Raw genomic sequence first — 11599 nt, forward strand, 5'->3', positions numbered from 1 at the left:
AGAGAGAGAGAGATGTGGGTGGCTGTGAGCAGAGAGGAAATAAGATGCTCTACTCCGGGAGGCTGTGTGTCTGTAACCTCGGGTAACAGCTGCTCCACAACTGGCCCCGAACCATGCAGGACCCCCACTGATCTGAGCGCTTTAAAAAACCTCTCTCACAGCAGCAATCGGATGCTAAGAGCACACAGGTCTGCTGGGGTTAATGGTATAAAAAAAACAATACATGACATCCCAGAGTGTGAGGTTGCTTCTGCTTTGTGTCAGCCTCATGAAGAGGATTCAGGTTCTTCACTGTGACCTCGTTGCTCTCCATCACGTGTTTCGTCTCTCCCTTGTCTGGCGGAAGGAGTTTTGGACATGTGGCCGGCCGCTGCTCGCTCTCTGTCCAGCGTCCGTCTCGCTGTAATCCCTCAATCGGTACCTCCGGCTCTGTCAAGCGGTTCTGAATGCGCGACATGAGATCCTCTCGGACGGACTTCAGGGAGTGCGAGGGCTCACTTTAAAGCTACTGTGGAAAACAGTTTGATGCAGAGCGGAAGTGAGAGTATGAGGAGGCACGAGGCCTGACTCCAAACTGTGATATTGTATCTTCATATTTAAGCATTCAGTTTAGGTTTATAGTTAGGGATGACTCAGGTTTAAAGTTAGGGATGACTCAGGTTTAAAGTTAGGGCTGGCTCAGGTTTATGTTAGGGCTGGCTCAGGTTTATAGTTAGGGCTAGCTCAGGTTTATAGTTAGGGCTGGCTCAGGTTTATTCCTCTCTCCTTTTATCTCCGTCTGTAAATTCATGTCCCATTAATGCACTAACTGACTTTGCCTCTTCCCCGGAGTCTTTGTGCTTTCTCGCCTCGTAGGTTTCATGGATCATAATTATAATTATTATCCTATTATATCCACTGCTGCTGTTACTATTAGTAGTAGTACTTTTTCCATCATTATTCTGCTTACTATTCTCATTATATGAATCAATTATGTCATATGCATTGAATGTGTAACTCTATTATGTATTTCATTCTGTGACATGACATCTATTCTGTTCACTCTCGGGGAGGGATCCCTCCTCTCTTGCTCTCTGAGGTTTCTTCCTGTTTTTTTTACCAGTTAAATTTTGTTTTTTTTTGGGGGGGGGGTTCCTGTACCGATGTGAGGGTTCTGGGACAGATGATGTCGTATGTTGTACAGATTGTAAAGCCTTCTGAGTCAAATTTGTGATTTTGGGCTGTACAAAATGAATTGAATTACATTCTACAATTCTACACACAGTGGCTTTAAAGCTGCATTTCTTATTTTCTATACAGTTGGCCTATTTATGCCGAGCTCACACGACTAAAACCCTGATGTTTCACTCGCTGATGGTTTTTGGAGCTCCCCGACTATAGAGCCCCATATCAGAAGCTAATGGGCGTTAGCACGGCGCTCACAAGTCAGCACTCAAGCACAATGTGTGACTGTGAACTGTTCAAAGACACAAGCCGAGAGGCTCGCCACTCGTCAATGCATTGCATTGAGACGCATTCCAGATTTTTAATTTTTTTTTTGCAAACAACGGAAGTTACAATATGAATGTCGAGGAGTGACGTAGAGACGTCGTGTACGGCTCTAGAGACCTGTCGATCACAGCGAGCCCGCCCTAAAGCATCCCCATGAAACTATGTTCAATGTTTACTGAGGTAATAAATCAAGTGAGAAGTAGATAAATACATCTTTCCATCTGTTTTTGAAACAGAATATTTTCACACAAAATGCAAATATTTGGTGCCGAAAATCTGTATCTCAGTATCACACACTCTTATTTTACCCTCTTGTATCCATACATTACTCAAAGTTCTTAGTTTCCCTGACAAATTATATATATATATATAAATATATTATATGATTATGGTAATTACCATCAATGATGAAATTAATCCAAAAGGAACAACTGCTGGTGAAGAGTGATTAAAGTGAGCCGGCGTTTCTTTCATAACATTCAACAGATCACAAGACGTCATCACGTCCACAAGAAACCATGAAACCAGAACACTGAATCTCTGTAGCATCAAGTCAACATCATGGGACAAACAACACAACTAACGTTTGCAATGTGACATTTATTTGTTAATTCAAATGCTTTGATCTTAAAACTATCCAAAAATATATTCAACAAAATCTGACTTTATTATCTTGATAATCTGTTTCCTTTTTTACCCAAATGCGTCATAAAAACTCTTATTAGAGAACTGCCACCCTATTAACGCAGTGAGAGAGAAAAACATCCCGAAACACGCCACGATTGTCAATTAAGAGAATAGAGAGAGAGGGAAAGGAAATGTAATGAAGTTGGGTGCACTTTAAATGAAGCAAAGCCAACATCTTTGATAATTAGTTTCCTTTAATTGGATTCTTCAGCGAGGTGACTGAAATGGCTCTTGAGGATAATTTACCGAGGCCGTGTAAGCGGAGCGCCGGCCCCCTCGTCGCTTAATTGGTCTCTCCCAGCACTCCTCTCAGTTCCCAAGGAAACGGAAGCCACTGTCACACTGCAGCAGTTTTGTTTCCCTTCGGCTCCTGGCAGCGTTGAGTTCGTGGGCTTCCACACGGACAGAATGTGTTTCAGTCATTGATTTATTTTGCGGCTTCATCGTCCGACACGCAGGACTTGCGGTTTGTTGCAGAGATCACAAAACCGCCCCGCGTCTCCATTGTTGTAACACTTACTTCACAACATGACGCGAGGGCCCCGTTGAACCCGTTGCATCATGTCTCCAGGTTGAGCAGAGAGACGGACAGCGAGTTACACCGCGTGCTGCAAATTCAACCTCGTTTCAGTGTTTTCCAGGAAAAAACACAACAAGTTGACGTTTCACCTCATATTCGTTACATTTAATGAGGTACTGCAATCACCCGAGTGTAAGATGCTAATTAGTCATCATGGTCTCACAAATCTGACACCTTCAAAATCTAAATCAGATTGAGGCAGAAGTCGGCGTAGCGAGGTCGGGATGGTGGACGTTTACCCAGGAGACTGATGCATGTGTCCCATTTAGACAAAGTGCTTTTGTTGCCCAAACATAACCGAGTACATTTGTCAGATTTTTACGTTAACCACGTGTTTTAATTAAACGTGTTTCAGACTACGACCGTACTGCTGGAGACAATACTTTTCCCCGGAGACAGGGTTGATATTACTATACACCACATTATCTTATGTCAAAAGAGGGCTTAAATAATATAACCCTTCCAAAGAAAAGACAAATAATTAAATGAAAAATATGAAGTGGTCATTCTGCGTTTTGACGTCTGTGAAAACGGCCTCTGATGGTTCCGTCTCTATTTCAAGGACATCAGAAGCTAAAATGCAGAATAAAGTCGAAGGTGACTTACACAACCGCCGAGGAGCCGTCACGTAACATCGATGTGCCGACGAGTCCACATGTGAACACTCGTAACGACAAGAGGACTCCTCAGATCGGCTCTGATTAACAAAACACTTCAGCCTCTGTTGTGCCTGAATGATGCTGATTAGAAGCTGAGTCTCTCCTTCCCTCGGTGTCCGTCTATCACCTGCACCGCAAACATTTTATGAGTTCCACAAATAAAATGTTACAGCATGAGCACACTTGCTGTTTTTGTTGGCATCTGTTCTCCCATCCCCACTGTCTGTACTCTGAAATGATTGGCCCATTAATATTTAAGGGTGACTTTAAGGTGGTTTATACGTCTAAAGGGAACAATGTCAGAATGTCCATAGAAAACATTTCAAACATCTCAAACTGCAACAAAATAAACCCCTCCGAGCTGGCTATGAGCCATAATGAATTCCACATTAAATGGACGTTGTTATATAAAATATGCATGAAAATGTATGTTTTCTAAACACCAAAGAAGTCAGAGTGAACATTCAAGTCAAAGTAAAAACAAATCTCTACAACGTCAACTCAATTTACTACAAATATAAAACACTAAATGCATGTTTGCAGGAGGATCGCCCCCTTTTTTGACGTGGACACTGGATCATAGCTGCCGCAGTGTCACATGATTAGTAAAATGGAGATCACCTGTGTGTGGTGATTGCAGGATAAACACACCTGTATCTGGGAGGTCCAGCTTCTGATGAGTTGGTTTGGTGTTGGAGTTAAATCAATCATTGAGCAAAGGAAATTGTAGAAATATGATACTCTAATTAGATTATTTAAACTAAGAGGTTTACATTCTTATAATCAGTGGACGTCCAAGTCAGCAGCTGATTAGGTTTAACGCCTGCACCACACAACGCTCCGCTGATGCTGAGCTCATGCAGCTGTTGAGCTCGATGAGTCTGAGGACGGCTGCACGGGGCGAACCAGCGTCTTCACCTGTGTCTGAGGTCAGAGGTCAACACCTTCTCAGTAATCCCTCATTCAGTAAAAGATAGGAGAGTAGTGTTTCAGATAATCCATGAAGGGAGCACTCTGAGCATTCAATAAACTCCATCTGTTGGGTCTTTTTTATTGTGTGGGTCTGAAATGGCATTTGAACCGGGACACAAACGCTCCCGCTAAAGCCCAGAATACCTTTCTTCCTCTTCACAGCTCTGAGCAGTAAAGTGTCGGTTCTTCCAAATCAAAGCGACGCATTCATAACTTCTACTGACTGCTGTGTTCTGTTTCAGGTTAAAAATATCTCATTAAAACGCTTCAGTTTGGAAGAATCCGGAGACAAGACAAATCTGTATGTAGAATATTTAACGACTATTAAAATAAATACATGAATTGAATATAACTTTTATATGTACAAATTTGAAAAAGGAAGAGGCAAAACTATTGTATTAGTACATTTAGGGTCAATTAACCAGCATGAACAAGAGCAGAAATCAACATTATGATTAACAGAAGAATACATTATTAAAAACAAATTCGCCGCCTCAACGTTAGCTTGTGGTTGAAGAGGTCGCTTCTTTTCGCTGTAAAATGAATCACCTCTGACAACTCTGCAGACTTTGGTCGTATCCAACAATCAAATAAATGTTATCAATAATGTTATATTAGAAAATAAGATGAATGTTATTTGTTGTTCTGCTCGGGTTCCCTTTAGTCTTCTGGAAAATGTTACATTTCAAGTCATCTAGCAAACGTCTTCATCTCAAACTAATGAAGAAAAGACACATTTCCTTTCTGTTTGAAGTCATTTATTTTGTGCATTGAGAGTTTACTGTGAGAAAACATTTGTTCAATCTATATTTACAACGGACTTTATGTTCATCAAGTCGAAACTCATCAAAGTTTCTTCTGAGTTTTGGTTCCATTTGGATGATTTTTAAATGCATTTTTGGGAGGATTTATTTATTATTACATATGATTTATTTATTATTATTTAGGATCACACCGGGTTGCTGTTGTGTGTCGGTAGACAGCCAATAAGAAAAGCATTCGATGGAAATACGTACCAACGAATCGAGATCACATATTTCATCCAACGTATCGACAAACACTCCGACTTCACTACCTGATTTTGAAGCGGTTGAAGTGACAACTTCATGACATCTTATTTGATAAGCAGAGAACACGTTGAAGGTGTCGCTATCCTAACCGCCCGGCCTGGATGGTGACAGACTGGTGTCACCGGGAGCCCGGTCGTCCTCCCGGCACCGTGAACTTCAGCCCAGTTCATGTGTGCACTGATCTATTTTAACCCGCACACACTAACACACCGCTGCTGCTGCAGGGCTGACGACATGTCCCCCACATGTCCCTCTCTGATATTCAGGGCTAACTCTGAGAGCTGCTCAGCGAGACGCGCTTGTTCTCAGGAGAACGTACAGATTAGACTAAGAAGATGTTATTTCTGCTTCTGCTTCACTGGTTTGTGATCCCGCTTGCCCGCGTCAGTCCCTGCTTGATTTGATTTCACTTTATTTTCTAAAATTTGTTTTGACCCAAGACGTACAGAAATACACAACACATTTAACCGAACAACAAAATCCTACGACACACGACTAAACCTGGGTTTTAACCTTATCTTCCCACGCCAGAGCTAAGAAATGGCCGACATCAGCGATAAGCATGAATATCTGGATCTCAACAATTACTTTTAAATTTACATTTCTTCAATCAACGTGAATGAAACCGCGACCACCGTCTCTGTGACAACTTATACTATATCTTCAATAGAAGAAGGCACATTTGCAACAGTTGCAACACTTTTTCAATAAAAGGTTTGGCAACCAACCACCAGGATCCTGCTGACCCAGAGCAGCGTCTGTCTGAGCTACATTGCTGTAAAGCCTGAGCAACTGCAAGCTATTTTACTGAGTTTACTTTTAGCGTTTAGCATTTAGCAGTATTTGTGTCGGTTGTAGTTTATGCGTTGGGTTGTAGCATGTGTTTTATTTCATCAAAGGTCTGTTTCACCAGGGTGCAAGAAGAACTTCCCTCAAGGACAAAGTTGCAAGTTGAGATGAAATCCATGCTGCATCTGTTCGTCAGCAGTATGCATGTTGGGCAACTTTTTGCAGCCCGTTTGGACTCCAAACGTCTGACAATGTTTGAACTTTAGTGCCCCGGTGGTGACGGTAGTAAACCGCAGACGAGTTCATGTTTACCGCTCGGGGATGACATGAACCGACAGATACCAAGGAGATGAGAACTCATTTGAACTGCATTTGTCAGCATGTGAAGGATTAAAACCTTCAACATATTTGATATTTCAATGCAAATACATTCATATCTTTTATCCAGTTCTTATTGCTAAAAGGCAAAATGTATGTTTACTCCCGAACAGATAGTTGGTTTACTCATTAATAACTTTCATACAAAACATAACCAGCCCTCATCAACCTGTGATGAACCTCTACATCACTATGTGAGGCTTTTTAAATGGCCTAAGCAGTAAATTAAAGCAATATTAAAACCATGAATGAGTTTGGACGGCCGTGGGGGAAAAACTCTTCTTCATAAATGACTTTGATTTATTTTGTTTTGGTTTCCTGTGCCTACGTGCTGACGGAGCAGCAACAACAACATGCCCGAGCAACAAGTGCAGCAACACTGTGTGGTACCTGCAGCTCCCGGAGAGATGAGCGCAATACGGAAACAAAAGGTAGAAAATAGCAGGAATGCAGGAGGGTGGGTACAGGGTCAGAAAGTGTGCATTGCACAGATTGATGGTGTGACACATGTGTGAGGTGCCGTTTTCTATGAACTGCATTCCTCGTGCAGGGAGGCCTCCAGGATAAGGGGGCTCGCTGCAGTATTCTTGTGCCTGCCTGTTTAATCACATTTAAAAGGAGGCTACAAGCAGCGGCCGCTGGGAAGTCTGGACCGGACTCTGGAGCTCACATGGCACACCATGCTTGCTGCTCCCCGTCTGGACCGGTGCAGTCACGCCCTCTTTCCCTCCTCAATCATAACACAAACCAATACCCAAACCCGTCCGTCAGCCGCTGCACCCGCCTCCTGCTCGGCCTCCGCTCCCTCCCACAATCCGCCTCCCCCTCCGGATTCCACTCCGGGTCTTCTCTCTCGCTTGTTCCCTGCTCCTGAAAGTAGGTCACTGTTTGCTTTGTATTATTCAGCAACTGGAATGATTGTGTGGTGAGGGTTCTTGACTGTGATCTGGGTGACATGCAGCCAGCCAGTGGTGTGCAAGAGCGTAAGAGAGAGAGAGACTCAGAGAAACCCGCCTGGCAACAACACCCCCCCCCCCCCCCGTCCGTTCCATTAAGATAATGTCTCAGCTAAGTGAAACTTCCATCAGTTTTTTTTGCACTCTCAATGCTTAAACTGCAGCCTCAGTGAGTGACCCGTCTGCCCACATCCGTCTGTAAAATGTCGCAGAGAGGAAAACCCTCAATGAGCACACATGAGGACGTTAACGAGTAAACAGTCGCTGAAGCCGTGAGGTGAAGTGAAGGGAGGTAACAGCGACACGAAATAACACGCAAGACGATTGATTGAACCGCACGCACTCATGTTAGACCCGATGACCTGACATGAGGGTTCGTCTTGCCACAGCCTGCAGCACGCTGATGATATCTGGCAGGAGCTTGGTTCCATGTTATTCTGCAAATAAGTGCCCACTTCGTATGAAATGTTTTTTTTTGATAAATGAACCTGAATTCAGTCCATTAGTCCGGGCCGGGATCCTACCTTGAATTCAGAGCTGTTACATAATTCAGAGGACTTTGGATGATCTGATGTTTTTTGTTTTTGGACCCGCTCCATCTGAAAATACAACAGGAGCAAACTCGCACACACACACATGCACACACACATAAAAAAGCTGTTGAAAAACAGATATACTGTATGTACTGTACGCCAGTGGAGGGCCGTCAGGGCCTGCAAAGCCTTCTCTGTTGGCCTAAACAGAATCACAAGTATTAGCTGTTTAATAATTTCTCACAAATACACTACATGTATTCTAATTATTTTTCCAGTTAGCTTATTTTCTCATTGCACAGCTACTGTGTTCCTCAGTTGCTCTGCTTCTGGCACAGCTTGTTTTCAGTAGAGCTTTTATCCAATCAGATTTCACCTCTGTGTCTCTAGGTCAGAAGAGAGGCCCGAGGCCTGCTAGGAAGCCTTTACAGTTTAAGTGAATGGGGACGATGTTGTTGATTGTCATAGTGTTCAACCAATGAGATTTGAAGTTGGGCGTATTCTTTGGCGTGCCAGAGCATTCTAGGTGGCCTACGAGTACGTCAGCATTAACGTGCGCCGTGATTGGTCAGTGGGCTAGCGTGACTGTTGTGACGCCGAAGCAGCTAGCAGGACTTAGTATTAGCAAACGTTATGGTCTGGAGAAATGGGGATTGTGTGGCGATTGCTTTAGCCCTGTTTGAATCAGTAGGGAACAGCTTCCTAAACGCTGCGGGGAGAGTTTGTAGTTTGCGTGCTGCTGCTGTTGGTTTTCCTGCTAAGCTAGTTTATCGTAGCGCTGGGTGGGTAGCCATGTTGAGCGAAGTGGCATTTTCCAAACGCGCTAGTATTATTCAAACGTATTGTTCGGTTCGTGATGCGTACTGAACCGTTAGCCTCGTAGCGAACAGTTCATTACGATATACGTGTACTATTGTTACACCCCTAGAAACAAATGATAACCCGTAGCTGTGGCATCATAATGAGGTTATTAGGAGGTGGTTCAACTGTAGTAGGACAGCACTGAAGGCCCAGGTATAAAACAAACGGCCCACTGCTGTACGCAAATTATTGTTTTTGCTGCAATCTTGGTTGGAGAAAGGAAATATCTTTTAAACTTTCAGTCTACCCTTTAGGGGCGCAGAGCTGCTGCACGTCCCTGATTAATGTGCTCACTGAAGTGGTAACAACTGTTCACTTAGTCGTTACCTCCTTATCTCTAAGCAGCAGAAAGACACAGTCAAAGAATAGCCGATGAACCAGCCCAGTTTCATAGCACTTCAATAAATACTCGCGAAATGCAATCTATTCTTTTAAAGAGAGAGATATTTCCCAGAGGAGACGGTGGAGACCAAAATCAGAGCTAAAAGAGAGAAGCATACAGGGATCCGCTGTCCTCCCCATTAGTTACATTACGTCCCTTAGTTTCTTTCTCTCCTCTTTCTTATTCTCTTTTTTTTCCTCAGGCTGAATAAATAACCTTCATCACAGCCACAGGTGAGGTAAGCTGTCATCGCGCTAATGCCATTGACGAAATGCCTCCGAATACAAAGCCTTCAGGTTTCAAACTGATACACCGGCCTGAATAAAGACGGCGAATGAGCAGGAACAAAATCATCTCTTGGTTTCCTGCTGCGGTTCTGATAACCTTTTCCTTTCTCATTAACAGATGGAGATTACAGACGTTCCCCTTTTTTTAGAAGTCACGGTTTCATCTCGGCGTGATAAAAACCCATTAAACTGTCTGATTGACCTGCCTCGCAGTTTTTCAGCTCCCACAGTCATCTTCAGTATGACAAGTAGTGTAGAGATTGTGGTCTCCTGGAAAAGAGGTGTGGCAGCTCATATTGGTGTCCAGCAAACAAACGGGAGGGTTGCAACCATATTTCACGTCAAGGGTTCAGGGAGTTTGTTTTGTTTTCGATGACCGCTTACAAGGAAAACTGCCTCACCCCACAGGTATGAAGGTGTGGATGAGAACGGCAAGTCAATAAAACCTGTCAGAGGTGTCAGTCTTTCATTCAAAACAATGTGCTGCCTTCCAGGAAAGTTATCAGGAAGACTGTAATTATAAAATTATCTCTCTCGTAAAAGCGTCTCTGAGATGTGTGAGGTTGTTTGGCAAGTTCTTCACAGGAAAAGCGAGAAGAAACAACATGGGTTTGTCCTCAGGTGTGATTGTGTAACTTACCTCCTGATTCATTTTAATTAACATCTCAAGGTCGGGTTAGGGCGATGATATCGTCAAAACCTGGACCTTTTTAATAGTACCGCTCATTCTTGCACTCACATGTACCCTTATGCACGCAACCAAAGACGATTATCTCAGCCCTTCGCCCACTGAACACACCTTTCAATTCAACGGACCTCAGACGAAAAACATAGTTTATTTTAAACTGAATAACACCGCCAGTACCCCAAACACAGGGAATGACACATTCTCTGCTTGCTGTTTTATTGCTATCGGGCCGTTTTAATGTGATCTTTTTATATATCGGCATTTCCACCTTTGCAGTGTCGGGCAGAACGCAGCGTTTTCATTGCCAAGTGCTTTTCACGAAGGAAGGAGGAAGCTTCCGGGATCTTTTAATAGAAAAGCTTCTCTTCAGGCATGACGGCTCACCGTTTGTGTACATACAGGTTCTGTCAGAAAGACCTGTCGCGCCGACATTCAAGTCATTGAGTAGGATGTGTTTTTAACATCTGGCTAAAATACAACTGCATTCAAAGGCAGCAATTGCACTCTCCGTTTTTGCTGTCAGATCGACCAAGATGCATAAAGTGATAAAGGCCGCGAGTGAGGCGACGAAATATTGGGGAAAAGTAGCAAAAATATCCATCTAACATTATCTAATACTAGCCACATTAAGCTATTGATTGTACCAAAACCAAAACAATTTGTATCTGCAAATACCGCTGAGTGAATTTAACTTTTTTGTTCAAAAAGTTCCTCAGAAGAAAGACCTCTCGCAGCTGTGATGAAATAATGTCCGTCCTCTCTCAGAAGCAGCAAATGAATCTGCCACAAGCTCCCACTGTCTATTACTCACCTCCTGAACATCAAACTGTGCCAAAAATATCGCCAGGTTTTTTTGATCTTCAAAGAATTTTAACGCCTGTAGGAAAAGGTTAATGTATGCATGATTCTCTGAATTCAATCATTTCTTAACTGAAACGCATGAAACAGAAATGTGATGTTGGTATATTTGGTGTCCACAGCCTTGTGCTCGGGTTTACAACATTGCATTAAATTCCTCCTGCATTTAAGCATTTCATTCTTTCCAGGAAGCAACAAGGAAAAGTGTACCATCTTCGCATGGTTTCAGTGGGAGCATGCGGCCCACACAGCTGCCTGCTCCTCTCTGTGCGTCTTTTGTTTCCTGGTGGTGGGTTTATAGCCGGTACTGTTCTCTGCCTCGTCCTCCACGGGGAAAAGCATCCACCATGTCCCGAAAAAGCTGGAGATGGAGGATGCTGTCAGTTTTAAATGAGCTTTATACGAAGG

The sequence above is a fragment of the Pholis gunnellus genome (genome assembly GCF_910591455.1).
Source record: "Pholis gunnellus genome assembly, chromosome: 17".
Taxonomy (NCBI): Eukaryota; Metazoa; Chordata; class Actinopteri; order Perciformes; family Pholidae; genus Pholis; species Pholis gunnellus.